Source organism: Triticum aestivum, chromosome 1B (genome assembly GCF_018294505.1).
Source record: "Triticum aestivum cultivar Chinese Spring chromosome 1B, IWGSC CS RefSeq v2.1, whole genome shotgun sequence".
In the NCBI taxonomy this organism is placed as follows: domain Eukaryota; kingdom Viridiplantae; phylum Streptophyta; class Magnoliopsida; order Poales; family Poaceae; genus Triticum; species Triticum aestivum.
The window spans coordinates 275124241-275137666 of NC_057795.1; the positions used below are offsets into that span (position 1 = coordinate 275124241).

At 44.9% G+C, this 13426-nt stretch overlaps 1 long non-coding RNA gene across 3 annotated transcripts; it reads right to left on the reverse strand.

Annotated features, from left to right (window-relative positions):
* Positions 1-6084: 6084 nt before the first annotated feature.
* On the reverse strand, positions 6085-12956 carry LOC123119307 (uncharacterized). 3 transcript variants are annotated; one of them, XR_006458598.1, is made up of 4 exons: positions 12281-12956; positions 10649-12180; positions 7240-9691; positions 6085-6346 (listed from the first exon to the last, which is right to left on the reverse strand). It is a non-coding gene; the product is annotated as an uncharacterized lncRNA (long non-coding RNA). The 3 variants fall into 3 exon arrangements; XR_006458599.1 differs by lacking the exon at positions 6085-6346 and having other exon boundaries at positions 6388-7788; positions 7988-9691; XR_006458597.1 differs by lacking the exon at positions 6085-6346 and having other exon boundaries at positions 6388-7797; positions 7988-9691.
* Positions 12957-13426: the final 470 nt, after the last annotated feature.

Sequence of the window (13426 nt, forward strand, 5' to 3'; positions counted from 1 at the left end):
TTTCATTGCCGAGAAAGGAAGTAAAGGACGATAGGGTCATGTGGAGGTCTGCATGCCTACACTTATAAGGAAAGTATGAAGCTACCTGGAAATTTCTCCCAACGATTGGAGGTGGAGGTGGGCTTCGCGTCGAGTGAGCCGAACCAGGAGCAATTGTCACCATCCGCAGGCTTTAGCTTTTTCTAAATACGCGTCGAGCTATAATTAGTTCAAGGCGATTTCCTCATGATCACATGCTGAGAGTATTCCCTATTTTGGTTTCTCCTGCTGAGACTACTGTGACAACTACCTTAAAATTTCTGCCAATGCTCAATCGAGTACTCCTACTACTATATACTCCCTCTGTTCCACAATATAGTACGTATAGACTTTTTAAGAAGTTAAACTTTACAAATTTGACCAACTTTGTAGAGAAAAACATATACGACGCGTTTGGTTCGTGAAATTTTCGCTGTCTCCCGAAAACACCGGCTAACGATTACATTACCTACGTTTGTTTCGGCCGCAGCGGTTTCAGGTCCCGTGTAATCGCAAACCACCCTTCACAAAACCGAAAACACCCGATCCAGCGTGGTATCAAATAACACCGCTCGTGCTAATCGATTTCTTCAACACGAGGACCAAACAGCAACGTCCGTTTCTTCACCACGAGGACCAAGCAGCAGCGGGGCAGTACCATCACCGTGTCAATTCACCGCCGCCGAGCGCCACCGATCTCCATTCGCCTCCGTCGCCGAGTGCCGCCGATCTCCATTCGCCTCCACTGCAGTAAGCAGCGCCGCCGATCTCTCTTCGCCGCCGCCGCCGCCGTGGCCAGCACCGCCGATCTCGCTTCGCCGCCGTGAGCCGTAGTGTTGTCGTTAATGGCTGGTGACCTCATTTTCCGTCATGACTCACGAGCCATCCCCAGCTGCCGTCCGTCCTCCAGTCCTCTGTTATCTTCTACAAGGCCGACGATGGTACTCCACGGCATCCTATTCCCTTGCGTGAACCAAACACATCATGTATCCACTTACCCCTAATCTAATACAGTGTATTCTTATTACAATAGTGAATACGTTACCTGAGCTCCAACCAAACGCGTCGATACATCTTGAATACCAAATACATATCATAAGATACATCACAAGACGTATTTTCATATTGTATATATTTTATATTGTACATATAAATACTTTTCTATATAAATTTGGTCAAAGTTGGTAAAGTTTGACTTTCTAGAGAATCTATATACACTACATTATGGAACAGAGGGAGTACTAGTAGATGGACGTGTTTCAAGCTTTCTAAATGGAGGACATGTATTTATTTTCTCCCTTTTAAGTACTACGTTGCTATATCTTTTTCCACGGTAGTTGTTGCAGATTCTTATTTAGTTTTAAGGGATGCAACTAATGGAGTACTTTGTTGGTTCTGAACATTGGTACCCTTCCTTTAATCTTGGTGCAAAGAAGAGAAGCTCCACACGCATGACATAAATAGCTCTATCCTTTACTAGAGCACTCTACGTTGCAGTGTTGGAGTAGGAAGATGGTGTAAACGAGGCCTTCACCTGGCACTTGTGCCTTTTTATGTGTGTGTGTTGGGCTTGTTGAGCTGTGCCCTCAGCAGTAACCCTTGTTGCTTGCTTGTGCTTGGACTTTGTGTGCGTGTGGGCTTTGTGTTTGTGTGAACCTTGTTGGATGTTGGCTTTGGCATTTGCTTTATATATAAAGCGGGGCGCGAGCCTTTTTCGGTAAAGCATCGTGTGCCTGTTGCATGCATGTCACTCGGATTGAACAGCGCCATCGTCCTCACCTCATCCTGCTTGCCAATTGGCATGCAAGCTATGGCTCCGCCTGGCAGACGAACCGTATGGCCGGGAACGGCAAAACCATTCTCATCATAAGCTCGAGCAGTCCTTGTAATGCGTGCAGCAGAGATGCTTTCCAACAGATGTTACAGTGTTTTCTCTTTGAGAATATAAATCTAGAACTAGATTATGACTGCGCGCAGGCACTGTAGATTATGCTGCGCGGCATTGCCATGGATTATGATAATTTTCATTCTCCTCACCAATTTTATCCGTCATGTTTGTTTCTACATGTTTTGGTATAATCTGTCGAAACAAGTTAAAAAACCTCCTTTGACTAACAGATTACTAAATATAGCAATGTTTGGATTTTGTTATCATGGATTTAATGCTGAAGAAATTAACAATTTTCCAACTAAATTTATTCCTAAGCTAAACATGACGACATTGCTAACAATATTAAACTCATATTGAGAGCTGAACATGCTGAGTATGTTGGCTTCTCCTGCTGAGAGTATTGTGACTGCCACCTTTAATTTCTGCCAACGTACTAGATGGGTGTGTTTCTTGATGGAAAAGTTGCAGTAGGCTGAAGAGATCCATCAAAGCCGACGACCAGGAGATGAAACAGTGAGCGACAGAGGGTGCCGGTGCATGTTGTGGCAATTGTGTAATCGACCAACGAGTATTGGCTCTCATACTTTCAGGTTAATTTGAGAAACTACACATATCTGCACAATTTACTAATCATGCAGTGTGCTTCATGTAGAGTGGTGTTTTCCATGTTGTTGGCATGGGAGTATTGATCAATGTGAGCTTCAGTTACAATGACAACATATAATCGAATGCCCATGTATCATAAATTATGTTGTACTTGATATCCGGGGGTGATTCCCAATACTTTTAGATGTATATTATGACCCATGATCAAAATTTGTAATATAAGCAAATGGAGCTGATGATATATACACTCACGAGGTAAGCAGTGATCTCCGCAAAGAAATCATCTTTGCTGCCGTTGCAGGATATGGCATGGCTCGTCCTAGGGGACTTCAACCAGATCTACCGAGCTAGAGACAAAAATAAAAGGAACGTGAATCGTAGTAGGATCAACCGCTTCCGGTCTGCGTTCCAAACCTGCGAACTCAAGGAAATCCACCTCCAGAATCGGTGTTTTACGTGGAGCAATGAGCGTAATAACCCAACGCTATGCAAGCTCGACTCATTCTTCTGCAATGCCGAGTGGGACACCACTTTCAACACTCATGTCCTCCATGCCCTGTCGTCCTCCCTCTCCGACCACTGCCCCTTACTGCTAGCTGATGACAAGGGGCCGAGACGGCCTCGATCCTTCAAGTTCGAAAACTTCTGGGCTTCTTTGCCTGGATTTCATGAGGTGATCCAAAAAGCTTGGAATGAGCCAATGCAGCACTCTGAACCTTACCTAAGGCTTCACCATAAACTCAAAAAGACTGCTTTGCGGCTTTCTGAGTGGAGCAAGAATATGTTCTCTAAGGCCAAGATCCACCTACATGCAGCCCACATGGTCATCCTTCGCCTGGACATTGCTCAAGAGGAGCGGACTCTCTCTGTGGACGAGCTAGACCTTCGCTCACTCCTCAAGCGGAGGGTGATTAGCCTTGCGGTGTTGCAAAGGGCTAGGAAAAGGCAGTGCGCGAGGATTGCTAACCTAAGGGAAGGGGATGCCAATACAAAAATTTTCCACCGCCGCATCAATGCGAGAAGAAGGAAAAATCACATACATCGAATTAGGCTGGCCAGTGGATGGGTCACGGAGCACTCACGCAAGGAAAATATTATCCACGACCACTTCTCTGGGGTCATGGGGATTGGTTCCACGCCTACCGCTGATTTTAACTGGGATGAGCTCAACATCCAACCCCTTGATCTCCACGAGCTTGGCAATGAAATAACTGAGGACGAGGTGTGGGAGGCCATTAAGGAGATGCCTGGCGACAAGGCACCCGGCCCTGACGGGTTCACCGGGCTTTTCTTCAAGAGATGTTGGAGCTACATCAAACATGACATCATGAGAGTCATTAGCTGTTTCGGCGCCCTTCGCACTAACAACCTCCAGTGGCTCAACTCTGCCAATGTGGTGTTGTTGCCCAAAAAAGATGGGGCGGAGGGCATTTCCGATTACAGGCCCATTAGCCTTATTCATGCCGTCGCAAAAATCATTGCCAAGGTACTATCCCTAAGGCTCGCACCCCACATGGGCGCCCTTGTCTCCCACGCGCAGAGTGCATTCATTAAGAAAAGGAGCATTCATGACAACTTCATGTACGTTCGCAACTTCGCCCGCCGGCTCCATAAGTGCAAGACTCCCGCCCTCCTTTTCAAGCTAGACATCAAAAAAGCCTTTGACTCGGTCAAATGGGAATACATTCTGGACTTGCTTCAGCGAAAATGTCTGCCAGATAAGTTTAGGGATTGGGTCGCAGCTTTGCTTTCCTCGTCATCATAGCGGTTCCTCCTCAATGGCATCCCTGGACCACCCATTAAGCATGGCAGCGATTTCAGGCAAGGGGACCCTCTTTCGCCTCTGCTATTCGTGCTAGCAATAGACCCACTTCACCACATCCTTGAGCTGGCAACTCATAAGGGCCTTATTCACAAGCTTCGTGGGCGAGGGGCCATGGTGAGAACCTCCTTGTACGCTGACGACGCGGCGGTTTTCATGGCTTCGATCAAGTCAGACATCGACAACCTGTCGGTCATCCTCAGAGGCTTCGGCGATGTCACGGGCCTGTGCACCAATCTCCAAAAAAGTTCCGTGGTGCCCATTAGATGTGCCAACCTAGACCTGGAACACATCCTCAGCAATATGCCAGCGACACAAGCCTCTTTTCCCATAAAATATTTCGGCCTTCCGCTATCTGTTTGGCAGCTTCGGAAAATCGATTTCCAATATCTGGAGGACAAAGCGGCTAGCAAGTTGGTCACTTGGGAGGGCCAAAACATCACCACCATTGGTCGAACGACGCTTGTCAAATCTGTGGTCGCTTCTCAAGCGATATACTCCATCACGCCATTGATTGTCCCGCAAGGAACTCTCCACAACCTGAACAAGATTGAGAGAGCCTTCCTTTGGTCTGGATCTGACAAGACAACCGGCGCGCAGTGCAAAGTCAATTGGGAAATTGTTTGCCGCCCTTCAGCATATGGAGGCCTAGGGGTGCTAAACACTGACAAGTTTGCTCGTGCATTAAGATTGAGATGGCTGTGGTACGAATGGAAGGAGCCGAGCAAACTTTGGGTGGGTTTGGGTAACCCATGTACTGTTGAAGACCATGATTTCTTCTATGCATCCACCACGATAGTCATGGGCAATGGTGCAAAAACACCTTTTTGGGACTCCCCTTGGCTTCTTGGCCGCAATCCCAAGGACATTGCTCCTCTGATCTTTAAAGCCTCAAGGAGGAAAACTTGGAAGGTGCGCGACGCCCTCAGGGCGAATGCTTGGATGCTTCAGATCAAGAGGGACACCGTCATCACCGACGACCACGTACGGGAGTTCTTCACCCTTTGGATGCTCACGCATGACTTTCACATAGATGACGACGTCGAGGACGACATAGTGTGGAAGCACTCCATGGACGGGATCTACTCAGTGTCCACTGCTTACAAGGCGCAGTTCCTAGGTCTGACGCTATCCCATATGGACTTCATGATGTGGAAAGCCTGGGCCCCCCCGAAAATTAAGTTTTTCGCATGGCTTGCCTTGCAAGGGCGCATTTGGACTGTAGACCGCTTGGAGCGTCGTGGCTGGACAAACTGTGGCCTTTGCCCCCTATGCAAGAGAGAACAAGAGACGTCCGTTCACCTCTTTGTTCGGTGCCGCTACTCTACACGGCTTTGGAACATGGTCATCCAAAAATTTGGGCTTGCGCACATGGACACCACCACTTGGCATCTCCACGCATCCCTCTTCGAATGGTGGGACAAGAGGACCGACATGACGAACCCCCACAGGCGAGCTATGGCCTCCCTCACTATGCTTGTCTCGTGGACAATTTGGAATGAGAGAAACGCTAGAGTATTTCGCCACAAAAGTGCGCCGCCTACAAGCCTTCTCCAACTTGTAACCGATGAGGCAAAGCTTTGGGTATCCGCCGGCGCTAAGAATTTAGGGAACATTGTAATAAGCGAGTAATTGCCAGGCCGTGATGTGTGTTGGGTCAGGTCTTGTAACACTCCAAAACACTATATCCTTCTCATTTAATAGATGAGGCAAATCTTTTGTCTCCGTTTCAAGAAAAAAAAAACGAGGTAAGCAGTTGATAGCATCATGCACATCAACACACGTGGGAAGATCAGGTTTTTCATTCCAAATGATCATTTATGTGTTATTAGCGTACATATCAATTTTTTTATGGTTGATTAGCATATCGGCCGAGCACACAGACGCTGCTGTCATCAAGGCCATGGGCGAAGACGTGGGTCTTGTGGTTCTCCCATTTGCGAGCAATTTGACAAACTACCACATATTTCCCGGGGACGTTGCTCTAATACCACATCTTTCTTTTTAACCTGTCAAATATGTATTGTCATAAACAAAGAAAAAATGTATTTGATTTGCCATTGAACTGCTTGAAATCGAAGATATGGACGATGGTGCAGCACACAAATCAAATCAGCATCACATCTTAAACTGAGGTATGTTTATGATCAGTCTGAAACTCGACACGATAGGCTGAATATACACAATGAAACACAGGTTTTAGTGAGATTCTCAGATTCACACAGGAAAGTTGCTTGGAACTTTAACTGAAAAAAAATCATGCTATTATTTAGACCCCTTTGTAGTGGAGCATATGTATAATGTGAGAAGTAGATATAGGATAAACATATAGCTAGGAGTATAAGGATTTTGTGCACTCACCAAAGTAAATATATTTGAATAGCTCTACTTCTAACTCAGCTAACCAATCAACATCATATGTTTATTAGAACTGTCATAAACTCTGAAGGTATATCCTGTAGTACTAAAAAGTTTTTGCCATTAGGAATTTAGTCTGCTGATGTGAAGTTCAAAGCAATTTTGTTCATTCTTCGACTCCTGCATTCTTTTCAATTGTCGTGCAGAAAAAGAGGATTTGAAAGTAAAACTTCCATGGCATGCAGAAATAGAGCATGTGGTTGGATCAACAATAGAACAACCTACAGTATATGCTTGATTTTGTTTTGATTCAGAAAATCTGTACGCTGTCTGTAATTCAGAAATTGATTGCTTCATTCACTCATGCGCTACTGCTATTTCATATACAGGGGATCAGGGAGGAGAGCAGCAGCCTGCTGCTGCGATTTTGTTCCTGCTGCTTCTTGGTTACTACTCCCTCTGTTGATCAGGGAGTACTACACATCTATACACAGAACACAAAGAACAGAAGGCTGATGCTTGCTGCTTTTAAGGGGATACATACCTCTGTTGTGGCAGCAGCCCTCTGCTTCTGCTGCCCGTTGGCGCCGCTGCCTCCCGTTTCTGCCATCTACTGCTGTTGTCCGCTGCCTCTGCTTGCCACCGCTGCTGCTGCTGCTTGTCATTGCTCCTTGCCACAAGCTCAATGGCGTCCATGTAGGAGCTCCCCTGCCCGCGCGTCGTCTCCGACCCGTGTGCATCCTCCTCGTTCCAGCGCAGCAACAACAGCTCCTCCAGGCCGCCCTGCCTCTCTTCCTTCTCCCTTTCTCCTCCTTTCCCTCGTTCTTCTCTTCTCTCTCACAAAAACCAACTCTCTCTTTCTCTGTTACCTACAGGAGGCCGACGTCGAACTGCAAGCAGTCGCCCCCTGGAGGTTCTCTGCCGCCGGAGCCCTCCTCCTCGCCCACGTTGCCGGCGTCCATCCTCGTCGGATCCGGTGCCGCAGGGACTCCCTGCGCCTCCGCCGCCTCGCCAAGTCTGTCTGCTGAAGTCGCCTCTGTCCGTTGCCTCCTCAATCCCCTGCCTCGACCACGTCCGTGCGCGTGCGCAAGGGCTGCAAGGCCTAACAGCGCTTCTCAGCGTCCATGTGCTGGGGCAGGTAGAGGTCGGCGCCGGCGAGCAGGCAGTGGAGCGCATCGACGGAGCCATGGTGGAGGTCATGGGCGCCGAGCTGCTCCACCCACCTCGCGTAGACTCGCGGCTGCTGGCCGACGAGCACATGGGAGATCGAGTTCTTGTGAATGGAGACGCACCTGTAGGGTTCCGGCGATGCTGGAGGCGGAGGAGAGGGGCGGGCACCTTCCGCGCCGACGAGCTCGTCGACGACAGCAGCCTCCCCCCTTCCAACATCTCTGCCGCTGGATAAGATGAACAAAGGAGTGCGGGCGAAATTGTTACAAAATGCAGGGATTAATGTGCAAAAATGAATCGTTTTGCTAGATCCACTTACATAGGGACTGCGGGTTCTATTATCTAAAACCATAGGGACTTTTTTGTAAAACTGTCGCGACGACGGACGACAGAAATCCAATTCTCTTTATTTGTTACTAGTAAAAAGGTCCGTGCGTTGCAACGGGAGAAAAAAATCATAATTTCTAAAGGCCATGAACATACTTTGCTGCTTCACCAATAATATTTTGGTGAACATTTGTTCAATTTGCTTAACATTTTTAATACAGGAACTTTTTGAAAACTCGTGAACATTTTTTGATTTCTCAAGCATTTTTTTTCAGAATTGCGAACATTTTTCGAATCCACAAAGATTTTATGATTTATTTAACTTAGTCTAAAAGTCATAATGTTTGGAAATTTTTAGCTCAATCAGAAAATATTTGAGGGGATATTATTCTTTTCTCTTCCTTTTTCTTTATTTGAAAAATGAGAATCTGTTCGGCAATGCTCAGTGGGCTGGCCCACTGAGCGCAACAACAGCAATAATAGTGCAGCCGGTCCCAAGGCCTAACTGGCCAAACCGTGCCAACAACTTCAAAAATAGTATTAGCAACATAGATGTGATGCCCCAAAGGCACCAAGATATTCGCTTCGGTGCTTGCAGTGCGGTTGTTATTGCCCATCGGAAGGTAGCTTTGCAGAATGAGATTCTATATTAGCTTTCGTGTGGTTTCAGGCTGAATGTTTAGCTTGCCGTCATTTGTTAATTAGAAAACTTGCTATTCTAAACATCGTGGCACATAGATTTCTGTGTAATTGTCAAACTAATTCATCCAAATAGATAAACTGCTTCCATGCATCAAATGAAAAATGGAAATAAAGCAAAATTCATGGCATATCAGCAGACCAAATGTAGCACTGATAACAACAAATTCTTGAAGTACGGGCATATATATTGATCATTACAAAGTGGGGAGGCTTACCACAAGCAACAAAACAATATTAATTATAATTGATAAAAATATTCATACAAATAACCTGAATTAGCAGTCTTTATCAAGATAACCAGATCATTGCTCATCAAGGAGAAAGTTGCATGTCACTAAAAAGAACTCTTTTGGAAGTAATAGTAAAGGGCTAAAAAGAGATAATAGTATTTTCATAAAGATAACAAAAAAAGTAAGGTTTTCCATTTTCCACAAACTATATGGATGTTTACAAATAGAGGTCTATATTATCTTCCGCCATATAGATAGAAAAATCTATTCATAAGGAGGAACCGAAATAGCTAAATAATGACCCGTAAATCTGTAGCAAAAATGCATTTGTACAGTAACTCTACACGTTAGCAACAAAAGAAACCTGTTATCATGTTTCTTCTACAACTATTCATATGCAAAACGTTGTGGGACTACTATATAGTGTATTAATGTAGCTTACAGATAAACACTTTCTAAACACCAAATAACAACATGGAAAAGTTCTAGTTTGGTGCCTGTGTCCACATGAAGCAGAGAGGCGCAAGTACCGCACATCAACGTGAGGCTGGCGACAACACCTCCTCCCTGCAAAGCCGTGATTTGGTAAACAATTGTATATCTGGAAAGACGACCAAGAAACTAACAAAGAAGGTAAAGGTCACAGCGGTGCAGAATTTACTCCATATCTTTACGGGGCCTAATAATAAAGCACACTGCTACCAAAGTATACACAGGGAAAGTTATAATGGGAAGTAGTATGATATGAACAGATTGATTATCTTCTGAAATAATTAGAGATCGTATATATGAGAAGTCAAACCAGTGTTGACATCATCAGCAACATTACAGTGGAATCTAAAACTGAAAAGTAGTAACTAAGGGAAATTATTATTTAGTCAGAAAGACCTCTCTTTATCATTTATAAGGCACCAAGAACTGTAGCTAGTCCACAGAATAGGTAAAATTCCCATCCTAATATTCTTCACTGGTTACACATATCTTCGTCAACTATGGGAAGGCCTCGCTTCTAAGCAACCTACATAAGCTGGTAATCAACAAAAGCATCATACAGATGAAGCACGACCAGCTGAAAAATCAGTGGCACGGCCATGTTTTCTAGCACATCACCTATACTTCTCTACAGAATTGTTTCCTGCCTTATGACACGCTTGAAGTTTCCAGGCTCAAAACCATCTTGATGTTATTCACACAAGAAATATGAATGGCAGGAAAATAAAGCAATTCACGATTGCCACAAACTTAACGTGCAGATGCAAGAATCTCTACCCAATATTGCCCTCCCCACATTAATGTGACACGATTGCCTTTTCCCATCTTTGTATATATTCTTTGAATAATCCAGCTTGCAAAACAGGTGCAAGGAATAGACTGCTTTTGCGCAATAATATTTGCAAACTTTAACCATGGTGCACATATATAAAAATGTGATGAGCGTTAAAAAGGAAAGACTATGATATGAATGTCCAAAGGAACCACTTCACCTGAGTGAAGCTTCAATTCTGAAAATCGAAGTTAACTCACCAGTATTCTGCTCCTAGTAACTCCTCCTTTCCATGGTCTTCCTCTACTCCTTCTGTGATGGATCCATGTCTTCTGAATATATTGACACTAAAACAATCAAGTACATGCCCTCTATTGTATAACTTCAGTTCAAACATTGATAAGAAGAACCACGTAAGGTTGATGTTACAATGAAAACAGAAAACAAAATACAGTTCATTGATCGGAATTTGTCAAACTATGCAAATGCACATCATGTCTTTTTTTAAAGTACATGCCTTTCAGAGCAAACATCGTAGGGTTGTAGTCAAATCAAACACCAATTTATTCTTTCTGGACAAGCAAAAAAAAACTAAATTAGGAAGAGTGCAGATAGTATGTTAAATATGATATATGCATCTCTTGTTAGCCTTAACATCACAAATTGGAATGTTGGGCATTCTGTTTGCTCAGTAAGAAAACAGCTCATAATTTAGGAAGGATTTGTTTATTAAAACCTACTTGGCAGAACCGAAGTCACGTCCTGGTGCTTGTTGAGAATGGGGAGGTGGGTGGAGGTCAGTCACACATTTGACTTGTTGAAGAAAGCACATAAAGGCATATTTGGTACTACCTCGTGAAAAAATGTCTTATATAATGAGACAGATGGAGTATTATATATGAGGCAATTCTAATCTCTAGCACTGATTTTCTGTACAAAACATTTACTCATTAACACAAAACGTAGCAAAAGATCAGTGTTAGCTTTTTCAAGCAGAACAAATAAGAAAATTGCAGAAAAAGGTTCAGTACAGCAGACCATATAATTAACATGCAATGAAACTTGCTTGGCTATTTCAATTCTTTTTTATCTAGTTTATTTATCTTCAAAAGAGCCCGTATTCCTCGTCTACCATATTTGAGATAGCATATTGCCATACATCAAAAAGAGCATCTCAAATATTTTCAATCAGTGAAACCTGTCTACCCAAATATGAATCTTTCAGACTTGAATTGAACAGGGAGTAAACATGAACGTCTTCATGAACAAAATATAGCAGACCAGTCAGAATATCATCTGCTAAAAGTGCATTCATATGAAAGGAAGTGACTGTTTTAGAAGGATTATAAAACTCACGTGGCTGAGAACAAACCATGCTAGAAAAGATTGTAGTAGTATTCATTGTTCTTCTTGTGGAAAGAACACATATCCATACCTTCCCACTCCAATCTGAAGCCAATACCCCAAAAATGCAATTGGTTCTGCTAGACTACTTGGTCCACCTTTCCTCGCCTAGCAAAAGCTTAAAAGATACACAGATAACTCGAAGAAAAGAAATGAAGGACCAATTTTTTAAAAAAAAAGGCAATTTGCATTATTATACCAACAGGAGGGCTAGATGCCAAAGGACAAATTGACTGCACCTTCTGAATACTCATCCAATGTATCAACTACTCTAATGTGGCTAATTCCTCAAAAAAATGATAGATTGCAGGGAGTGTTTTTATTTGTACAGGGATTGATTTTATTTGCTCCTGATATTTGCCTTCTCCAGGATAGCATTCATGTAAACCTGCCACAAAACCAATTATCAATCCCTCAATTCAATTGATGTAAGATGCAATGCAGAGATGTCTTGCTTATCTGAATACTATAACAGAGTATCTGCGTACTATATCAAGAGGAGCTTGGCGCAGCAGCATGGTTGGCTTGTCCTAGATCCAAACTGATCCCGAACGAGAGGCCGATTCTAAAGCCATGAAGGCCCTGAAATCGCCCAGATCCAGGTGCATCTCAAGATGGCAGAGGAGCGGAGGAGCTGTAGGCCGACCCGTTTGTAGGGTGCCTGGCGGCTTGAAAGGGTGAGGCGGCGTCCGTGGTGGAGGAGAAAAGGAGCTGCAGGTCCATGGCGTCCTTCACATCTTCGTGAAGAAGCCCTTGACGGCGACGACCATGGTGGATGGGGAACTCCCATGGCATCGAAGGTGAGGTGTAGGGGTGGTGGATCCCGACCAGGTAGGAAGAGGGACGAACCCGGGGCCGCCGGAGACGCGGCGGTGAAGCCCTGCCCCAAACCCTAGCCACAGGGGTGGCGTTGCGACCGGGCGGTAGAGGTCGGGAGCGCAGAATCTGGCCCGAGGGGAGGGAGACGCGGACCGTGGGGAGCTCTGGGGCGTGTTGTGCGGCGCCGGAGCTCGCCGGAGATTGCCACAGCGTGGGTGGTGGTGGCGGCGGCAGCGACGAGGACTTGGGCGAGAGGGAGAGGAGGCGAGCCCGTGCTCCTCCTATGGTCTTTTTTTCTCTTTACAAAAATCTGCTCGGACCACGGGTTGAATAATCCAAACAATAGGGTGTTTTGTGCAAAAATGAAGCGTTTTCCCAGGTCCACTTAGACAGGGACTACGGGTTGAATTCTCATAAGTAGAGGGGCTTTTTTGCAAGATTGCTGACGACGTACGGCCAGAAGCGATCGCTATGTATGTGTTCGTAGCCAATGAAATAGCCAGAGCGTATGCATTTAGCCTTTCCCAGGAGCGACTCCTCCTTTTATTTTTCTCATGCCCCTCAATTTGGCCGACCCACATCTCATCCTTCCTTAGTTAATCCTCGAGGCTCCTTGTTGATTATCGTACAACTCATAGACCTATATAAATCAGTGGAATTAAATTGCAAAGGGCGAGGTGGGACTAATTATCTGGCAACAAATAAGCATGTTTGGTTGGCTGCGTCCTTGGAGTGGCCCAGCTCGGCCCATGTGTTGGAGAAACTAAACGTTCAAATAGATTAAGTATCTTCTAAATAACATGAAAGGCGAGCTG